Source organism: Triticum urartu, chromosome 1 (assembly GCF_003073215.2).
Source record: "Triticum urartu cultivar G1812 chromosome 1, Tu2.1, whole genome shotgun sequence".
Taxonomy (NCBI): Eukaryota; Viridiplantae; Streptophyta; class Magnoliopsida; order Poales; family Poaceae; genus Triticum; species Triticum urartu.
In genome coordinates, this window is record NC_053022.1 from 411,406,536 (window position 1) to 411,427,490 (window position 20,955).

Here is a 20,955-nt window from a genome sequence, read left to right on the forward strand (position 1 = left end):
TCTTCTCGGCGGTTCACAAACACCACCCTCAGATCGGCACGTCAAGCCGTACTTTCGCCAGATTGGCGTCGCTTCCAAGCGCCCGGGGGCTCCGTCCGGCTGGGCCACGCCTGAGGCCAACCTCACCTTCGACTCGGGGGATCATCCCGCCTCCATCGTCGGCTCGGATGCGCTCCCAATGTTGTGCGCACCCACGATCTGCCACGTATCCATCACCAAGACGCTCGTCGATGGCGGTGCCGGCCTCAATGTGCTCTCCGTCGAGGCCTTCAGCCTCCTCCATGTACCGTTCGAGCGGCTCCGCCCCAGCAAGCCCTTCTCGGGAGTTGGTGGAGGCCCCGCCCGCTCCCTGGGGCAGATCCGCCTCCCCATGACCTTCGGCACGCGTGACAACTACCGCACCAAGCTCATTGACTTCGACATCGCCCGCATTGGCCTCCCATACAACACCGTCCTCGGGTACCTAGCTCTGGCCCAGTTCATGTCAGCAACCCATTCTGCTTACAATCTCATGAAGATGTCGGGGAGCCAAGGTGTCCTCACCATCAAGGGGGGCGCCAAGGAGGCCCTGGCGGTGCTCAAGCTTGCCCTCAAGGCCGCCGCGACAGCACAACCCGCCGACGCGGATACCTCCAAGGCCAAGGGAGCCACACCAACCAAGAAGAAGCAGTTCTTCACTCGGGACAAGGCAGAAACCAAGCAAGTGTTGGTCGAGGAGGACGGGTCCTCAGGGGAAACCTTTACCATAGGCGCCAACCTCGAGCCTGCTCGGGAGGAGGCACTAGTGAAGTTTTTGCGTGCAAACAAGGGAGTGTTTGCCTGGGAGCCCGATCAGATGGTAGGGGTCCCAAGAGAGGTAATAGAGCACCACATAAAGGTGTGCCCCAACGTACGCCCTATGAAGCAGAAGGTAAGGTGGCAGTCCAAGAAACCCGCAAGTTGGAGGCTGCGGGTGTCATTCGCGAGGTTCGGTACCCCGAGTGGCTGGCGAACCCCGTCGTCATCCCCAAGAAAGGCGGGAAGGAGCGGATGTGCATCGACTTCACCAACCTGAACAAGGCCCGCCCCCAAGATCCGTTCCCGCTTCCACGCATCGACCAGATCGTCGACTCCACCGCCGAGTGTGACTTGCTATGCTTCCTGGACGCGTTCTTAGGATATCACCAGATCAAGATGGCGGTAGAAGATGTGGAGAAGACGGCCTTCCTGACCACGCATGGGGTGTACTACTACACTTGCATGCCGTTCTGGCTGCGCAACGTGGGCGCAACCTTCCAGCGACTCATGCACATCGCCTTAGGGCGGCAGCTCGGGAGAAACGCTGAATCCTACATCGACAGCATCATGGTGAAGTCTCGGGAGGCGGGGACCTTGATCCAAGACCTAGAGGAGACCTTTGAAAGCCTTCTCCGGGTGGACTTGAGGCTCAATCCGGAAAAATGCGTGTTTGGCGTCCCTTCAGGCAAGTTGCTGGGTTTCCTGGTGTCCCACAGGGGGATCAAGGCCAACCCAGAGAAGGTCAAGGCCATTGAAGGCATGAGTCCACCACAGACCCTCAAGGAAATACAGAAGTTGGCTGGTCGGCTGACTACATTGCGGTGCTTCATCTCCAAGCTAGGAGAGCGCGCCCTACCCTTTTTCAAGCTGATGAAAAAGAAGGGCCCGTTCGAGTGGACCCCGGAGGCGGACCAAGCTTTTCAAGACCTCAAGAGACACCTGACCAACCCTCCAGTGATGGTGGTGCCATGACCTCGCGAGCCCCTAGTGCTCTATCTTGCCGCCACCCCGTACTCAGCCAGCGCGGCTCTGGTGGCGGCTCGGGAAGAACACCAAGCCAAGGGCGCATCGCGTCGTGCCACGCCTCCAGCAGAGACGATGCAAGACCAGGAGGGCGCCACAAGGGCCGCAGCAGCAGCGACAGAGGATCAATCTCGGCAAGGCGATGCCCCCAAGCTCGCGAAGAATTGGCAACCGACCAAGCGTCAGGGGCTCTACCTCCTCAAGAGGCACCCCAACTTCCGGAATACGCAAACCTCACCAGCATGCCTACCCTCGTCGACCACCCGGTATACTTCGTTAGTACGGTGTTGCGGGACGCAAGATCACGGTACCCCATGCGTCAAAAGATCCTACTTGCGCTCCTAGTGGCCTCGCGAAAGCTACGACACTACTCCCAGGGCCACCCCATCAAGGTCGTCTCAGCTTACCCATTGGAGAGAGTGCTCAGGAGCCCCAACTCTGCCGGAAGAGTCGCTGAATGAACATCGAGTTGCAAGCATTCCAGCTGGAGTTCAGTACTACCAGGGTCATCAAGGGGGCCGCACTCACTGATTTCGTGGCAGAATGGACAGACGCCCCGACGCTTGAAGAAGGCGAAGACCGGCCCCTCTCGCCGGGAAGCGAGGAGCCTGATGGCTGGGTCATGTATTTCAATGGTGCCTTCGCGTGCCAGGGCACAGGGGCTGGAGCAGTCCTCATCTCGCCCACTTAGGACAATCTCTACTACGCCGTGCAGCTCTGCTTCCAGCATGGCGAGAAGGTCTCCAACAATATTGCAGAATACGAGGGCCTCATAGCCAGCCTGAAGGCTGCGGCGACACTGGGGGTGAAGCGTCTCACTATCAGGGGGACTCACAGCTCCTCGTCAACTTCTCCAACAAGGTATACGAGCCGAAGGACGAGCACATGGAAGCATACCTCATGGAGGTGCGCAAGATGGAGAAGCAATTTCTAGGCCTGGAGTTGCAGCACGTGCCCCGTGGCACCAACAAGGAAGTAGACGACATCGCCAGAAGAGCATCCAAGCGATAGCCCCAGGAGCCTGGCATCTTCGAGGAGCGGCTCTTCAAGCCATCAACAACGCCGCCGCTTTCAAGAATAACTCAGCCTCGGGAGGAACTCCCGCAGCCGCCTGCCTCAGGAGCCCCAGCCTGTGGCCCGACCTCAGGTGCGCGCCTACTCCTGGCACTTGAGCCCTAGGAGGGATGCTGGACCAAGGAATTAAAGGAATACCTGATGCAAGGGGCGATGCCAGAGAAGGAGGAGGACGTGGAGCGCGTGGCCCATCAGGCCACAACATACTGCATCCAGGACGGTGAGTTATACAGGAAGTGACCAAATGATGTTACACTGCGTTGTGTCTCCAGGGAACAGGAGAAAGAGTTGATAGCTGACATACACGGCGGAGACTGTGGGTACCACTCGTCGTCGCGAACCCTCGTCGGCAAGGCATTCCGAAGTGGATTCTACTGGCCTACGGCGCTCAATGACGTGGCCGAGCTGGTGAAGTCCTACGAGGCCTACCAATTCCATGCCATGCAGATCCATCAGCCAGCTCAGGGCCTCCAGACCATCCCACTCTCGTGGCCGTTCACGGTCTGGGGGCTGGATATTCTGGGCCCGTTCCCTTAGGCGCCTGGGGGCTATTGATACCTCTACGTCGCCATTGACAAATTCACTAAGTGGCCAGAGGTTGAAGCCGTCCGCGCCATCCCAGCTTGCTCTGCAGTCAAGTTCATCAAGTGCCTCGTGAGCCGTTTTGGGGTCCCCAACCGCATCATCACCGATAACGACTCGCAGTTCACTAGTAATCTCTTCAAGTCATATTGTGCTAACCTTGGAACGCGAATCTGCTACGCCTCAGTAGCACACCCCAGAAGCAATGGCCAGGCCGAACGCGCCAACGCGGAGGTCCTGAAGGGCCTCAAGACCAGGACCTTCAAGAAGAAGCTCGAAGCCTGCGGCAGGGGCTGCCACGACGAGCTCCAGTCTCTACTGTGGTTGATCCGCACCACCACCACCAAGCCAATGGGCAAAACCCCGTTGTTGCTCGTCTATGGAGAAGAAGCAGTCCTCCCTCACGAGGTCGAGCATCGCTCCGCACGGCTCCTGACGTTTGATGAGATGCATGACACGTCTCCAACGTATCTATAATTTTTGATTGTTCCATGCTATATTATATTCTGTTTTGGATATTATTGGGCTTTATTATACACTTTTATATTATTTTTGGGACTAACCTATTAACCGGAGGCCTAGCCCAGAATTGCTGTTTTTTGCCTATTTCAGAGTTTCGCAGAAAAAGAGTATCAAACGGACTCCAAACTGAATGAAACCTTCGGGAACGTGATTTTTGGAACGAACGTGATCATCAAGAAAGCTACTAGGAAGGCACGAGGTAGGGGGGCGCGCCTACCCCCCCAGGCGCGCCCTCCACCCTCGTGGGGCCCATGTTGCTCCACTGACGTACTTCTTCCTCCTATATATACCTACGTACCCCCAAACTACCAGATACGGAGCCAAAAACCTAATTCCACCGCCGCAACATCCTGTACCCATGAGATCCCATCTTGGGGCCTTTTCCGGAGCTCCGTCGGAGGGGGCATCGATCACGAAGGGCTTCTACATCAACACCATAGCCTCTCCGATGATGTGTGAGTAGTTTACCTCAGACCTTCGGGTCCATAGTTATTAGCTAGATGGCTTCTTCTCTCTCTTTGGATCTCAATACAAAGTTCTCCACGATTCTCATGGAGATCTATTCGTTGTAATCTTCTTTTGCGGTGTGTTTGTTGAGACCGATGAATTGTGGGTTTATGATCATGCCTAGATATTCTCATAATTATGCACAATTCTATTAATTGCTCAACAGTAATTTGTTCACCCACCGTAGAATACTTATGCTCTTTATCACAAAAATACCAAAAATATTATCTTATCATATCTATCAGATCTCACTTTTGTAAGTGACCATGAAGGGATTGACAACCCCTTTATTGCATTGGTTGTGAGGATTTTATTTGTTTGTGTAGGTGTGAGGGACTCGTGCGTGGCCTCCTACTGGATTGATACCTTGGTTCTCAAAAACCAAGGGAAATACTTATGCTACTTTGCTGCATCACCCTTTCCTCTTCAAGGGAAAACTAATGCAGTGCTCAAGAGGTAGCAACGCAGCAGGACGCCATGCGGGGGATGGACCTCATGCTGGGGGTGGAATGACGCCGCGAAGCTGCACTATGGGTGGCAAGATACCAGCAGGCACTGCGGAGGTACCACTACCGCAGCGTCTGCTCCAGGACTCTTGAGGTGGGTGACCTCGTCCTGAGGCGGGTGCTCTCCAGGGAGGGGCTGCATAAGCTCTTGCCCATGTGGGAGGGCCCGTTCAAGGTCGTCCACACCTCCAGGCCTGGCGCCGCACGCCTGGAGACACAGTATGGGGTACCCGTCCAGAACGCCTGGAACATCCAACACCTCCAGAAGTTCTACCCATGAAGAAAGGCCCCGTGCCTATGAAAAAGGCCCGGTGCCTGTGAAGAAAGGCCCGGTGCCTGTGAAGAAAGGCCCAGTGCCTGTGAAGCAAGGCCCGGTGCCTGTGATGAAAGGCCCGGTGCATGTGAAGCAAGGCCCCGTGCCTATGAAGAATCGCCACCCGTGACACTCTCACGTAATAATGAGTGGGGCTGTACACGCCTCGGATCCTCAGGAGAACCGCCCTTGGGCCTCGGGGGCTCCCTCCCATGCCGAGTGGCAGCACTTAGCTCCGCGCTGGTGAGAAGACGTCGAAGACTAGACTAGGTGCTGTACACGGCTTTTCATTTGCTTTCCGAAGTTGGCTCGCCCCTCTTTTAATTGAAATTTGCTTTCTAGTGTCTCTTGCTGGTCCCGTTTTATCCCTTTCTGCCTCTGTTTCAGCCTTCGCCTCTTTGGTCGACCTGTACTCTCCCTCGCGTCCCTCACGAGGGGGCTGAACAGGTACCTTCATGAGCTTCCTCCTTCTATATTTTCGTGAGGCACCCTCGTTCGAGCCCACAAGCTGGCGCACCTCTCCTAATCCGTGCCGCATGGGTATCGCGATGCGAAGCACTGAGTCAAGGCCAGTGGCGCCCATGACCAAGCCCCAGGTGAGCGATAAACCTCTTGACGAATTTTTTGCAGTTCCTAAGCGCATATGAGGTCAAGGAGGCTTCGACAGGCACTAGGAAGCAAGCGCCTCATGAGGAGGAGGCCACTCAAAACAAGTCGAGCTAAGTTATCCCTACATAAAACGACGATGTTGCGACACGGCACAGGAACGGCAAACATAACATAACGATTGAGATCATAGTTCGATACACGCCCCTCCGGGGTCCATTCTAGTTTCTTTCTGATGCAGGAAGGAAAAGAAGAACAAAATAGAAGCGGCGCCTACAGCGGTCTACGGGCGCAGGCCCCAGCGCCCACCCGAGCTTAGCCGGACCCCTCCTCGCACTTCACGGAGGCAGAGGCGCGGTGATGAGACGACCCGCCACCATCTTCGAAGCGGGCACGGCGGCGTGGCGGTTGGTCGTAGCCGCCACTGCTGGAGCTGTCACTGGGGGAAGAGCTGTCATAGCCGGATGAGACGCGGTCGGCACCAAGGGCGGGTTCGCCCTCATCCTCGTCATGGCCGTCGCCAAGGCCGAGCACCTCCTCGCCGTCGCTCACCGCGGGGCAGCACCCGGTGCGGCGACCATCTTCCCCAAACACCCACACATAAAGGGTCGCGTCGCCGTCGTACTTGAAGTGAAGGGTGCACCGCCTGCCCAGGCCGCGCGCGTAGGCAAACATCTGCCAACCGCGGGCCAGAGCTACATTGCCCGTGGTGGAGACCGTGGCCGCAACCCAGGAAGCCCTGCCGCAACAGCCGTCTGCCTGTAGCCAAAGCCCGCCAGGACCTGAGGCCGGCAGCTCGTCGGCGAAGAAGCGCGGGAGCTGAAGCCAGTTGCCGGCCGGGTTCTCCGACCAAACGACAAACTCCGGCAGCATCTCCACCGAGTGGAAGCGTGTCCGGGGAGGCCGCGCGACCACAACACGTCTCCCTTCATCAACGGGACCGCCACAACCGGAGCGACCCCTGCCCCGTGAAGCGGCACCACCATGGCTGTGCGGAGCCGCCGCGGGGGTTGCGGTGTGCTTGCGGGGACGGCCGCGTCCACGCTTGGGCACCGGAGAGCCAGGCCCCTCACGAGGGGCCTTCCCCTTCTCCGCGGCGGTGAACCTCCTCGATGGCGCCATTGGTAGCAGCAGAGGAGCAAGGAAGGAGAAGAAGCGGAAGAGGCAGAGGAAACATGGGCGACGGGGGGCTCCGCCCCCCTCCTATTTATACCAGGAGAAGGCTAACTAGTGCCCCCCACGATCACAGGTAATGATGGTTTTCCTTGCATGTCGCAGGGACTTGTCAAGTCAGGCAGTTACCGAGGCAGTGTTTTGAAGTGGAGACGCCCACGTCCAGTCAACCGCCACGCGTCGATCGAGTCCGCAGGCTATTGGGGCCCGCGGCGCTCTGCACTTGACCTTTGGCTTCGCCCCGAAGCCAAGCCCGAGCGCGCCTTGGGCCCAGGGGCTACTGTCGGAGTTCTAGGAACGGGGGTCCCCAGACTTGCATGCCTGCGGCCCATGGCATGGATTTGCTAGCAGGCATGTACGACCCATATTCATCAACAAGGAATCAAGACCCTCGCGAGGGGCCAAGCCTCGCGGGGCGGACGACACAAGACCCCTCAGGAGCGGCCTTACCAGGCTGGCTCGCGAGGGGCGGAGAGTTCAAGGCCAGTCAAACCTCACGAGGTTCTCGTGACGTAAGCCATGACGATCGAGACCAGGCGGGCGCCAGGCGGGCGCCAGCGCGCGCAATGTCCTTGTTTCCTCTTTGGTGCTAAGGGGGCAAGCGCAGGCGCGGAGTACCGAGGCACCAAGCAAAGGTTTCCATATTGGTGCAATGAGACCAAGACCAGAAGGATGGCAAGACAGAGGTCACCGTGGAGCCTAAGATGGTGTCACCACCAGAGCCTTTGGCAGGCGAAGACTGCTTTTGTCAGGATAGCTTGTACTAGCTGTCCCCTTTCAAATTGGCCGTTGTTGGCTCCCTAACTGCTCAATATTTGGGGAGAGGACCAGTGCCTCTATAAATAGGACTAGCCATCACCATAGTAGGGGACGGGTCGAGAACAGAACCTTGGACTGGATCCTCACACACACAAGTTCACCAAGCACAAGAACACCTCAACCTCAGGAGGCGGTTCTTCCCCTTGTACTGTTCGTCCTCAGCCCAAGAGGCAATCCACCACCACCACACTGGAGTGGGGTATTACACCACAACGGTGGCCCAAACCAGTATAAATCTTGTGTCCTTTGTGTTGCGAGTTCGTCGAGTTAGTTCGTGAGATCTTAGCTAAGTTAGGACATGGATCGATAGGGGGGAGATCTTCACGCGCACCCCAGTGTTTGAATCTTAAGGGTTTTGCCGGAACCCGTGATCCGACACCGATGACTCAGAGCCAGACGTCGAGGTTGTCCCGAAGCACCGGTGTCATACTAAGCCCCAAGCCGACTCATAAGTGGTTTGATACGTCTCCAATGTATCTACAATTTTTGATTGCTCCATGCTATATTATCTACTGTTTTGGACTATATTGGGCTTTATTTTCCAATTTTGTATTATTTTTGGGACTAACCTATTAACCGGAGGCCCTGCCCAGAATTGCTGTTTTTGCCTGTTTTTGGGTTTCGAAGAAAAGGAATATCAAACGGAGTCCAAACGGAATGAAACCTTCGGAAACGTGATTTTCTCATCAGATAAGATCCAGGAGACTTGGACCCTCCGTCAAGAAAGCCACGAGGCGGCCACGAGGGTGGAGGGCGCCCCCCTAGGGCGCGCCCCCTGCCTCGTGGGCCCCTCAAAGCTCCACCGATGTACTTCTTTCTCCTATATATACCCACGTACCCCCAAACGATCAAAGAGGGAGCCAAAAACCTAATTCCACCGCCGCAACTTTCTGTATCCACGAGATCCCATCTTGGGGCCTGTTTCGGAGCTCCGCCGAAGGGGGCATCGATCACGGAGGGCTTCTACATCATCATCCAAGCCTCTCCAATGAAGTGTGAGTAGTTTACTTCAGACCTACGGATCCATAGTTAGTAGCTAGATGGCTTCTTCTCTCTTTTTGGATCTCAATACAATGTTCTCCCCCTCTCTCGTGGAGATCTATTCGATGTAATCTTCTTTTTGCGGTGTGTTTGTTGAGATCGATGAATTGTGGGTTTACGATCAAGTCTATCTATGAATAATATTTGAATCTTCTCTAAATTCTTTTATGTATGATTGGTTATCTTTGCAAGTCTCTTCGAATTATCAGTTTGGTTTGGCCTACTAGATTGGTTTTTCTTGCCATGGGAGAAGTGCTTAGCTTTGGGTTCGATCTTGCGGTGTCCTTTCCCAGTGACAGAAGGGGCAGCAAGGCACGTATTGTATCGTTGCCATTGAGGTTAACAAGATGGTTTTTTTATCATATTGCATGAAACTATCCCTCTACATCATGTCATCTTTCTTAAGGCGTTACTCTGTTTTTAACTTAATACTCTGGATGCATGCTGGATAGCGGTCGATGAGTGGAGTAATAGTAGTAGATGTAGAATCGTTTCGGTCTACTTGTCTCGGACGTGATGCCTATACACATGATCATACCTAGATATTCTCATAACTATGCTCAATTCTGTCAATTGCTCAACAGTAATTTCTTCACCCATCGTAGAATAATTATGCTCTTGAGAGAAGCCACTAGTGAAACCTATGGCCCCCGGGTCTCTTTCTCATCATATCAATCTCCATCACTTTATTATTGCTTTGCTTTTACTTTGCTTTTACTTTTTACTTTGCATCTCTATACCAAAAATACCAAAAAATATTATTTATCATCTCTATCAGATCTCACTTTCGTAAGTGACCTTGAAGGGATTGACAACCCCTAAGCGCGTTGGTTGCGTTGAGCTATTGTTTTTGTGTAGGTACGAGGGACTTGTGCATGGCCTCCTACTGGATTGATACCTTGGTTCTCAAAAATTGAGGGAAATACTTACGCTACTTTGCTGCATCATCCCTTCCTCTTCAGGGAAATCCAACGCAGTGCTCAAGAGGTAGCAAGAAGAATTTCTGGCACCGTTGCCGGGGAGTCTGCGCAAAAGTCAACATACCAAGTACCCATCACAATCCCTATCTCCCGCATTACATTATTTGCCATTTGCCTCTCGTTTTCCTCTCCCCCCAATTCACCCTAGCCTTTTATTCGCCCTCTCTCTCCCTATCCTCCCTCTCTTTTTTCTATTTGCCTCTTTTGCCCGCTTGCTTTTTGTTTGCTTGTTTGTTAGTTTGCTTGTTTGTCACGATGGCTCTACCTAGATTTGGTGATCTTCACCTTAAAAGGTTAGAGGAGATCGAAAACAACGCCAGGAAGTTTATGGTTTTACAATTTGAGCATAATAATTTCTTTAGAAATGAGCTTAAGGAACAAAAAAGTTTCATGAATTATATGAATAAAGAGCTCGATGATATGTCTAAAGAATTTGATGGTATAAGATCTCAAATTGCCCATCTTGAAAAATTAACTGCTGAAATTTTGGATATGCAAGCTACCTTAGTCAATAAGATGGCCGCTAAACCGGATTCCTATGAAAATAATGATGAAGATCTAAAAGTTATTGATGTGTCCCCTATTAAATCTTTGTTTTGCAATATGAATCTTGATAATGAGGGGACTGAATATGATCCACCTTTACTAGAAGGCGTTCTAAGAATTCAGAATTTGTTGATCTTGATGCTAAATTTGATAAAAGTGGGATTGAAGAAATTAAAAACCTAGATGATGCTAAACCCACTATATTGGATTTCAAGGAATTTAACTATGAAAATTGCTCTTTAATTGATTGTATTTCCTTGTTGCAATCCATTCTAAAATCTCCTCACGCTTATAGTCAAAATAAAGCGTTTACTAAACAAATCGTTGATGCCTTGATGCAATCTTATGAAGAAAAACTTGAATTGGAAGTTTCTATCCCTAGAAAACTTTATGATGAGTGGGAACCTACTATTAAAATAAAAATTAAATATCATGAGTTTTATGCTTTGTGTGATTTCGGTGCTAGTGTCTCTACTATTCCCAAAACTTTGTGTGATTTGCTAGATTTCCGCGATTTTGATGATTGCTCTCTAAACTTGCATCTTGCGGATTCCACTATTAAGAAACCTATGGGAAGAATTAATGATGTTCTTATTGTTGCAAATAGGAATTATGTGCCCGTAGGTTTTATTGTTCTTGATATAGATTGCAATCCCTCTTGCCCTATTATTCCCGGTAGACCTTTCCTTAGAACGGTTGGTGCAATTATTGATATGAAGGAAGGGAATATTAGATTTCAATTTCCATTAAAAAAGGGCATGGAACACTTCCCTAAAAAGAAAATAAAATTACCATATGAATATATCATGAGATCCACTTATGTATTGCCTACCAAAGATGGCAATACCTAGATCTATTCTTGCTTGTTATGCCTAGCTAGGGGCGTTAAACGATAGCGCTTGTTGGGAGGCAACCCAATTTTATTTTTATTACTTGATTTTTTGCTCCTGTTTAGTAATAAATAAATTATTTAGCCTCTGTTTTGGTTGTGTTTTTTGTGTTTAATTAGTTTTTGTGCCAAGTAGAACCGTTGGGAAGACTTGGGGAAAGTCTTGTTGAACTTGCTGTAAAAAACAGAAACTTTAGTGCTCACGAGAAATGCTGTCATTTTTATTTGGAGAGTGCTATTTAGTTAATTATTTTTGCAGATGATTAATAGATAAATTCCTCACGTCAAGCAATTTATTGTAGAATTTTTGGGGTTCCAGATCTTGCGCTAGCTACAGATTACTACAGACTGTTCTGTTTTTGACAGATTCTGTTTTTCGTGTGTTGTTTGCTTATTTTGATGAATCTATGGCTAGTAAAATAGTTTATAATCCATAGAGAAGTTGGAATACAGTAGGTATAACACCAATATAAATAAATAATGAGTTCATTACAGTACCTTGAAGCGGTCTTTTGTTTTCTTTTGCTAACGGAGCTCACGAGTTTTCTAATTTAAGTTTTGTGTTTTGAAGTTTTCAAGTTTTGGGTAAAGATTTGATGGACTATGGAACAAGGAGTGCCAAGAGCCTAAGCTTGGGTATGGCCATGGCACCCCCAAGATAATCTAAGGACACTGAAAAGCCAAAGCTTGGGAATGCCCCGGAAGGCATCCCCTCTTTCATCTACTTCTATCGGTAACTTTACTTGGAGCTATATTTTTATTCACCACATAATATGTGTTTTGCTTGGAGCATATTTTATGATTTGAGTCTTTGCTTGTTAGTTTACCACAATCATCCTTGCTGTACACACCTTTTGATAGAGCCATACATGATTTGGAATTTGATAGAATACTCTATGTGCTTCACTTATATCTTTTGAGCTTTATAATTTTGCTCTAGTGCTTCACTTATATCTTTTAGAGTACGGTGGTGGATTTGTTTTATAGAAACTATTGATCTTTCATGCTTAACTTAGATTATTTTGAGAGTCTTAATAGCATGGTAATTTGCTTAAAATCCTAATATGCTTGGTATGCAAGATTAACAATAAAACTTTCGTATGAGTGTATTGAATACTAAGAAAAGTTTGATGCTTGATGATTGTTTTGAGATATGGAGGTAATAATATCAAAGTCATGCTAGTTGAGTAGTTGTGAAATTGAGAAGTACCTGTGTTGAGGTTTGCAAGTCCCGTAGCATGCACGTATGGTAAACGTTATGCAACAAATTTGAAACATGAGGTGTTATTTGATTGTCTTCCTTATGAGTGGCGGTCGGGGACAAGCGATGGTCTTTTCCTACCAATCTATCGCCCTAGGAGCATGCGCGTAGTGCCGAGGTTTTTGATGACTTGTAGATTTTTGCAATAAGTATGTGAGTTCTTTATGACTAATGTTGAGTCCATTGATTATACGCACTCTCACCCTTCCATCCTTGCTAGCCTCTTCGGTACCGTGCATTGCCCTTTCTCACATTGAGAGTTGGCGCAAACTTCGCCGGTGCATCCAAACCCTGTGATATGATATGCTCTTTCACACATAAACCTCCTTATATCTTCCTCAAAACAGCCGCCATACCTACCTATTATGGCATTTCCATAGCCATTCCGAGATATATTGCCATGCAACTTTCCATCATTCTGTCCATCATGACACATTCATCATTATCATATTGCTTAGCATGATCATGTAGTTGACATAGTATTTGTGGCAAAGCCACCATTCATAATTCGTTCATACATGTCACTCTTGGTTCATTGCATATCCCGGTACACCGCCAGAGGCATTCATATAGAGTCATCTTTGTTCTAGTATCGAGTTGTAATCATTGAGTTGTAAATAAATAGAAGTGTGATGATCATCATTATTAGAGCATTGTCCCAAGTGAGGAATAAAAAAAAGAGAAAGGCCATAAAAAAGAGAAGGCCCAAAAAAAGAAAGGCCATAAAAAATAAAAGGCCCAAAAACTAAGAGAAAAAGAGAGAAGGGACAATGTTACTATCCTTTTACCACACTTGTGCTTCAAAGTAGCACCATGATCTTCATAGTAGAGAGTCTCTCATGTTATCACTTTCATACACTAGTGGGAATTTTTCATTATAGAACTTGGCTTGTATATTCCAACAATGGGCCTCCTCAAGTGCCCTAGGTCTTTGTGAGCAAGCAAGTTGGATGCACACCCACTAGTTTCTTTTGTTGAGCTTTCATACATTTATAGCTCTAGTGCATCCGTTGCATGGAAATCCCTAATCCTTGCATTAACATCAATCGGTGGGCATCTCCATAGCCCATTGATTAGCCTCGTTGATGTGAGACTTTCTCCTTTTTTGTCTTCTCCACATAACCCCCCTCATTATATTCTATTCCACCCATAGTGCTATGTCCATGGCTCGCGCTCATATATTGCATGAAAGTTTATAGGTTTGAGATTACTAAAGTATGAAATAATTGCTTGGCTTGTCATCGGGGTTGTGCATGATGAGAGCATTCTTGTGTGATGAAAATGAGACATGACTAAACTATATGATTTTGTAGGGATGAACTTTCTTTGGCCATGTTATTTTGAGAAGACATAATTGCTTAGTTAGTATGCTTGAAGTATTATCATTTTTATGTCAATATGAACTTTTGTCTTGAATCTTTTGGATCTGAATATTCATACCACAATTAAGAAGAATTACATTAAATTTTGCCAAGTAGCACTCCGCATCAAAAATTCTCTTTTTATCATTTACCTACTCGAGGACGAGCAGGAATTAAGCTTGGGCATGCTTGATACGTCTCCAATGTATCTATAATTTTTGATTGCTCCATGCTATATTATCTACTGTTTTGGACTATATTGGGCTTAATTTTCCACTTTTATATTATTTTTGGGACTAACCTATTAACCGGAGGCCCAGCCCAGAATTGCTGTTTTTTTGCCTGTTTTAGGGTTTCGAAGAAAAGGAATATCAAACAGAGTCCAAACGGAATGAAACCTTCGGAAACGTGATTTTCTCATCAGATAAGATCCAGGAGACTTGGACCCTCCGTCAAGAAAGCCACGAGGGTGGAGGGCGCCCCCCTAGGGCGCGCCCCCTGCCTCGTGGGCCCCTCGAAGCTCCACCGATGTATTTCTTCCTCCTATATATACCCACATACCCCCAAACGATCAAAGAGGGAGCCAAAAACCTAATTCTACCGCCGCAACTTTCTATATCCACGAGATCCCATCTTGGGGCCTGTTCCGGAGCTCCGCTGGAGGGGGCATCGATCACGGAGGGCTTCTACATCATCATCCAAGCCTCTCCGATGAAATGTGAGTAGTTTACTTCAGACCTACGGGTCCATAGTTAGTAGCTAGATGGCTTCTTATCTCTTTTTGGATCTCAATACAATGTTCTCCCCCTCTCTCGTGGAGATCTATTCGATGTAATCTTCTTTTTCCGGTGTGTTTGTTGAGACCGATGAATTGTGGGTTTATGATCAAGTCTATCTATGAATAATATTTTAATCTTCTCTGAATTCTTTTATGTATGATTGGTTATCTTTGCAAGTCTCTTCGAATTATCAATTTGGTTTGGCCTACTAGATTGGTTTTTCTTGCCATGGGAGAAGTGCTTAGCTTTGGGTTCGATCTTGCTGTGTCCTTTCCCAGTGACAGAAGGGGCAGCAAGGCACGTATTGTATCGTTGCCATCGAGGATAACAAGATGGGGTTTTTATCATATTGCATGAAACTATCCCTCTACATCATGTCATCTTGCTTAAGGCGTTACTCTATTTTTAACTTAATACTCTAGATGCATGCTGGATAGCGGTCAATGAGTGGAGTAATAGTAGTACATGCAGAATCGTTTCGGTCTACTTCTCTCGGACGTGATGCCTATATACATGATCATACCTAGATATTCTCATAACTATGCTCAATTCTGTCAATTGCTCAACAATAATTTGTTCACCCATCGTAGAATACTTATGCTCTTGAGAGAAGCCACTAGTGAAACCTATGGCCCACGGGTCTCTTTCTCATCATATCAATCTCCATCACTTTATTATTGCTTTGCTTTTACTTTGCTTTTACTTTTTACTTTGCATCTCTATACCAAAAATACCAAAAAATATTATTTATCATCTCTATCAGATCTCACTTTCGTAAGTGACCTTGAAGGGATTGACAACCCCTAAGCGCGTTGGTTGCGTTGAGCTATTGTTTTTGTGTAGGTACGAGGGACTTGTGCGTGGCCTCCTACTGGATTGATACCTTGGTTCTCAAAAACTAAGGGAAATACTGACGCTACTTTGCTGCATCATCCCTTCCTCTTTGGGAAATCCAACATAGTGCTCAAGAGGTAGCATGGTTCGGGATTTTTCACACTTTATTCAATTAATGAACTATGATGGTAACTCTGAGTTCTATCTTTTAGTCGGGCCCGCAATCTTCCCCCACTATCTTCATCCTTGGGGGATCTGCCACCAGAGATGATGGAGAGCGGGTTGCCTCCATTAGCCTTCCCGCCGCCTAGGGTGGATGACGCCGAGGTATCATCTCATAGGCCCTCCCCAATCCTTGAAGAGACGTGGGGGCGATTTAACGGCGCCAAAGGGTAATACCTTGGCTATCGGAGGGCCGGGGGGACGGTCCTCATGAAGACTGGCGACGAGGGCCCCGGTCAATCCGTCCCCCAGCCGCAGACTACTCCGGAGACCCATACGGCCCCAGGGTCTAGTGAATGACCTCATGTAGGTGAAGAGGGAGCGACGACCTCTACTAATCCGGAGGCACCAAATACAATGGCGGGTGTACTTCAAAGTGCGTTCGTCCTTGACGAGCACCGCATCCTCATGGGCATGGTGTCTGAGAATATTCAGTTCGCCAAGAGCGGGCTGAATGAAGCCTTCTCCAGCCTGCTAGCAGGCTTCAAGGTACGCGATGTAAAGTTTTTGATCATTTTTGTGAACTACATGCATGTACACAGATAGTAGCCCGTGACACTCTGTTCAGTTTTTGAAAGAAAAGCAAGCAGAGGATCAAAAAAATCAATTATCAGGTGGTAAGACACTGTTTTATTTGTATTAAAACAGGCTTCGTTATTAGCGACGACTGCCCAGTCTGCAGAAGTTTCCGAACTCAAGCGGAAACTGGAGTGAGCCGAGGAGGACCTAGTCCTTGTTAACATGCGGCTTGACCAGGCGTAAGGTAGAAGATACATCTTAGTGTATGCCTTTTTATGTCCGTGTTTATTATGGAAATTCAAGAGCTGCAGTGTGCGTGTTTCTACAGATGGTGCCGCCGCGGTGGAAACCCTCAGGGGAGAGCTTGCTCAAGCCAAGGAGCAAGCAAGGGTAAGAAAGGCGGCGGCTACTGACTTGACGGCCGAACAGGCTGCTCGGCGCCGTTTTGAGGAACGGGTGACCGAGATGGATCAAAAACTGAAGGGCACCGCCGCCAAGTGCGTGTCCTTGGAAACAGAAAATAAGGCGAAGGGGAACGAACTCGCCAAGGCCCTTCAATACGCTTCGGAGGCACGGTCTGAATCCCGCACATCACGTGAGGAAATCCGTCAAGCCGGTTAGATAGCAGCTGGTAAGCCTTTTCTTTTACAAGCTAAATTTGGGGACCAGAAGTATGCCTTGCTTAATCGACTGTGGAGTTCTCCAGACGCATATGCGGATCTGCCGACGAGTGCTGCAGAAGCTGCCCAATTCTTCCAGACCCAGGAGGGGTACGAGTCGAAGAAGCCCTTCTGGTCGTAGTTTGTGGAGAAGGAGCGTCCCCTACTACTAAAGGACCAGATGGCGCAATGGGCAGAGCTGCATAAGATGTCCAGCGCGGCCATGAAGGATGTCATAGTCTGGTTGTGGCTGGCTAATGCCATTCCGGATAGCTACTTCGGCCTCGTGCGGCGTCTCGTCGATGCACTGTCCCGGATTGACGCCGTCAAGAGGTGGTCCTATATAGAAGGAGCGCGTATGGCTTTCCCCTGTGTCAAAATGCACTGGGTGAAAATGAATGCCGAAAAGGTGGCAGTTGAGGGTCTTCCCGAAAGCAAGGCCCACCGCACACCGAAGCGCTATTTTGAGGACGTGCTAAAAGGTGCTTACCTTGTAGAGGGCCAATGCTCCAAGTACGTAGTGTTCGAATAAAAGAGTCCGAACTGTCCAGGGATTTGTATTATGAACTAAGTATTTTGTAATATATTCATTCCTTGATGAAAAGTTTTTATCCTCCTGTGTGGCCGTTTATTATATCTGAGAGTTCCCAGTCATAGGCTTTAGCCCCTATGTAGATGCTACTGGGGTGTTCAGAATTGTACATAAGTACACTTAACCCAACGTATTGGTCCTTGAAGGAGGAGTCAGTGCGGCGAACCAGGCAATCAGACTATTCGGTTTTATTACTCTCACTTAGCTATAGGAGTTTGACAATGGGTCTACTAGGTAGCCCCTGGTATGTACGCGGCTACCCTGATGTGGATGCGTTACATATGTGACCGGGAAACGGTCCTTCGTGTAATACGGAAAAATTGCTAAGGATTGTAATGAATCGCCAAGTGGTCGACTAGCTCTCACCGCATCATGACAATCAGTTTTCGGCTTTCTCTATTGAGGTGCTTAACCGGACGAACCAGAAACACAATTGCAGCAGTTCTCCCTTTACTACCCTAGCCGATCAGACGAAACGTAAGGTAGCAAGCACAGGAACCGGGCAACCCAACTATTGACCAAAGACATGATTCGGAGCCGATGCATATAATGCCGAGCTCGGGAAGACGAATTGTGCTGTAAAGTTGTTCGGACTTTTGTTTGGCAACACATATGTTGCCTTATAGAGCCCCTAGCAATGTTATGCCGAGGTGTGTGCGTGAAACCACTTAACAGGCGGAATAATGTCTATAAAAATGATACCGAATAAGAATTTTGGTTCACTGAAATCTGATTGTTACATCAAGACGTATTTTACATGCCGGCGGTCTAGGGCTAAGGGAAAAGCTCTATACAGGTTCTTGAGCGAAGTTGTGGTCTGCAAAATGCTTTGCACCTTCCTGCCACACGTCTGCGGCGCTTTCACCCAAATAAGAAAGATTCCTTTAAAGGAATGGTCTTCAGCCATGTATACGGAACCGGACTCGGAAATAGTCCTCGTGGGTCTGAAGAATGAGTAGGTTTTGATTCACTTATGGTAAAAAAGAAAGGATGATTAAATAAAGAGGAAGGCTGTATAAGGCCGAATCTTTTTATAGGCCTATTCCTATATTGCCTCCGCCGATGCCCAAGGTATTTTGAGTGCATAATTGTGCATGCGCAGTACAAATTCCCCTAATGTACGTGGCGGTCGACGGAGGCTAGGCCGCTAATCCAGCCTTGAAGTTGCCGGACTGCCGGCATGTAGGACTGACTGGTCTTGTGTGGAGAAGTCTGGTGGCCTAATAGCCAAGGAGATGTGCGGCTTGATCGGGCCGCCTTGTACTTCGGCCGCAATGATCGTTGTATGCTCCTTAGTAAGGAGGGAGCGCTCCATGTTTCCATTGATTGTAATGACGCCACGTGGACCGGGCATCTTGAGATTCAAATAGGTGTAATGCGGGACCGCATTGAAGCGGGCAAAAGCGTTTTGTCCGAGCAGTGCGTGATAGCTTCTGTGGAAGGGGACGATGTTGAAGATCAAGTCTTCGCTTCGGAAGTTGTTCGGTGAGCCGAAGACTACTTCCAGCGTGATTGAGCCCGTACATCGGGTCTCTTTGCCAGGTATTACTCCTTTGAAGGTAGTTCTAGTGGGCTTGATTCTTGATGGATCAATGCCCATTTTGCGGACAGTGTCTTGATAAAGTAGATTGAGACTGCTGCCGCCATCCATGAGGACTCGCGTAAGGTGGAATCCGCCGATGATTGGATTGAGAACCAGAGCTACCGAACTTCCGTGATGGATACTGGTTGGGTCGTCCTTTCGATTGAAGGTGATCGGACAAGCTGACCATGGGTTAAATTTGGGGGCGACTGGCTCTATGGCATAGACGTTCCGTAGTGCACGTTTGCGCTCCATCCTAGGGATATGTGTGACATATATCATATTCACCATTTTTACCTCGGGGGAAATTGCTTCTGTCCCCCTGTGTTCGGCTGACGAGGCTCCTGGTCATCGTCGTCGCTTGGCGATTTTTTCCCTTGTGTTCAGCATTAGGTTTGCCGGCCTGCTTAAAGACCCAACAATTTCTGTTGGTATGATTGGCAGGTTTATCGGGGGTGGCATGAATCTGGCAAGGCCGATCCAGTATTCTGTCTAGACTGGATGGGCCATCTCTGTTTGCCTTGAATGGCTTTTTCCGTTGACCGGGTTTGGGGCTGCTGAATCCGGCGTTGACCATCATGGCTTGGGCTCCTTCATTATTGTTTCGACGCTTGTGCTTTTCGCATCATGGCTTGCCATTGCCATCCCTGGTTTCGATGGTACCAGGGTCGCTGGTGCTATTGCTTCTGCGAGCAAGCCAACTATCTTCTCCCGCGCAAAAATGGGTCATAAGTGCGGTGAGGGCTGCCATGGACTTCGGCTTTTCTTGGCCGAGGTGTCGGGCAAGCCACTCGTCTCAGACACTATGTTTGAAGGCCGCGAGGGCTTCTACGTCCGGACAATCCACAATCTTGTTCTTTTTTTATTAGGAACCTTGTCCAAAGCTGTCGGGCCGATTCCCCGGGTTGCTGGATTATGTGGCTAAGGTCATCGGCATCTGGGGGCTGAACATAGGTACCTTGGAAGTTGTCTCTGAATGCATGCTCCGGGTCCTCCCAGCTACCGATAGAATTTTCTGGTAGACTGTTTAGCCAGTGCCGTGTTGGTCCCTTAAGTTTGGGGGGAAGGTATTTGATGGCGTGTAGATCGTCACCGCGAGCCATGTGAATGTGGAGAAGAAAGTCTTCAATCCATACTGCGGGATCTGTTGTGCCGTCGTATGATTCGATGTTCATGGGTTTGAACCCTTCTAGGAACTGGTGCTCCATTACCTCATCGGTGAAGCATAGGGGGTGTACGGCGCCCCTATATCGGGCTGTGTCACGGCGTAGTTCGGATGAAGTCTGTATGCGGTTTTCAGCCGGGGCGTGGTTGTACTTACTGCGCCGGGATTGGTAACCGCCCTCTCATGTCGGAGCGTGCCCCCACGATCCATAGATTGATCTAGTCTGACCTGCTCTATTTTCCAGGTCCTTTCGTAGGTCACATGTGTATCCCGAGCTATTGTTTCTCTGCTTTTACGACGAGGTGGAGCGGGGTGATGTTCGGCTTGAGCTGCCCTTCTGCCCTGGCCACGTGGTGGTCAGTTGGGTCCATATCTGCGGGCGGTATGGGCTCCAGCGCCTCGTCGTCAAATTGGGGTAGCAGCTTACGCTTCGGGTAACTCTTTATTGGGGGTTCGAGGCTGTACTCTTCGGCTGCCAGGACATTAGCCCATCTGTCGTTGAGCAGATCTTGGTCAGCTTGAAGCTGTTGCTGCTTCTTTTTAGGCATCTGGCCATTGCTATTAGCCGGCGCTTAAAGCGCCCTTGTTCTAGGGGTTCCTCTGGCACGATAAAATCTTCATCG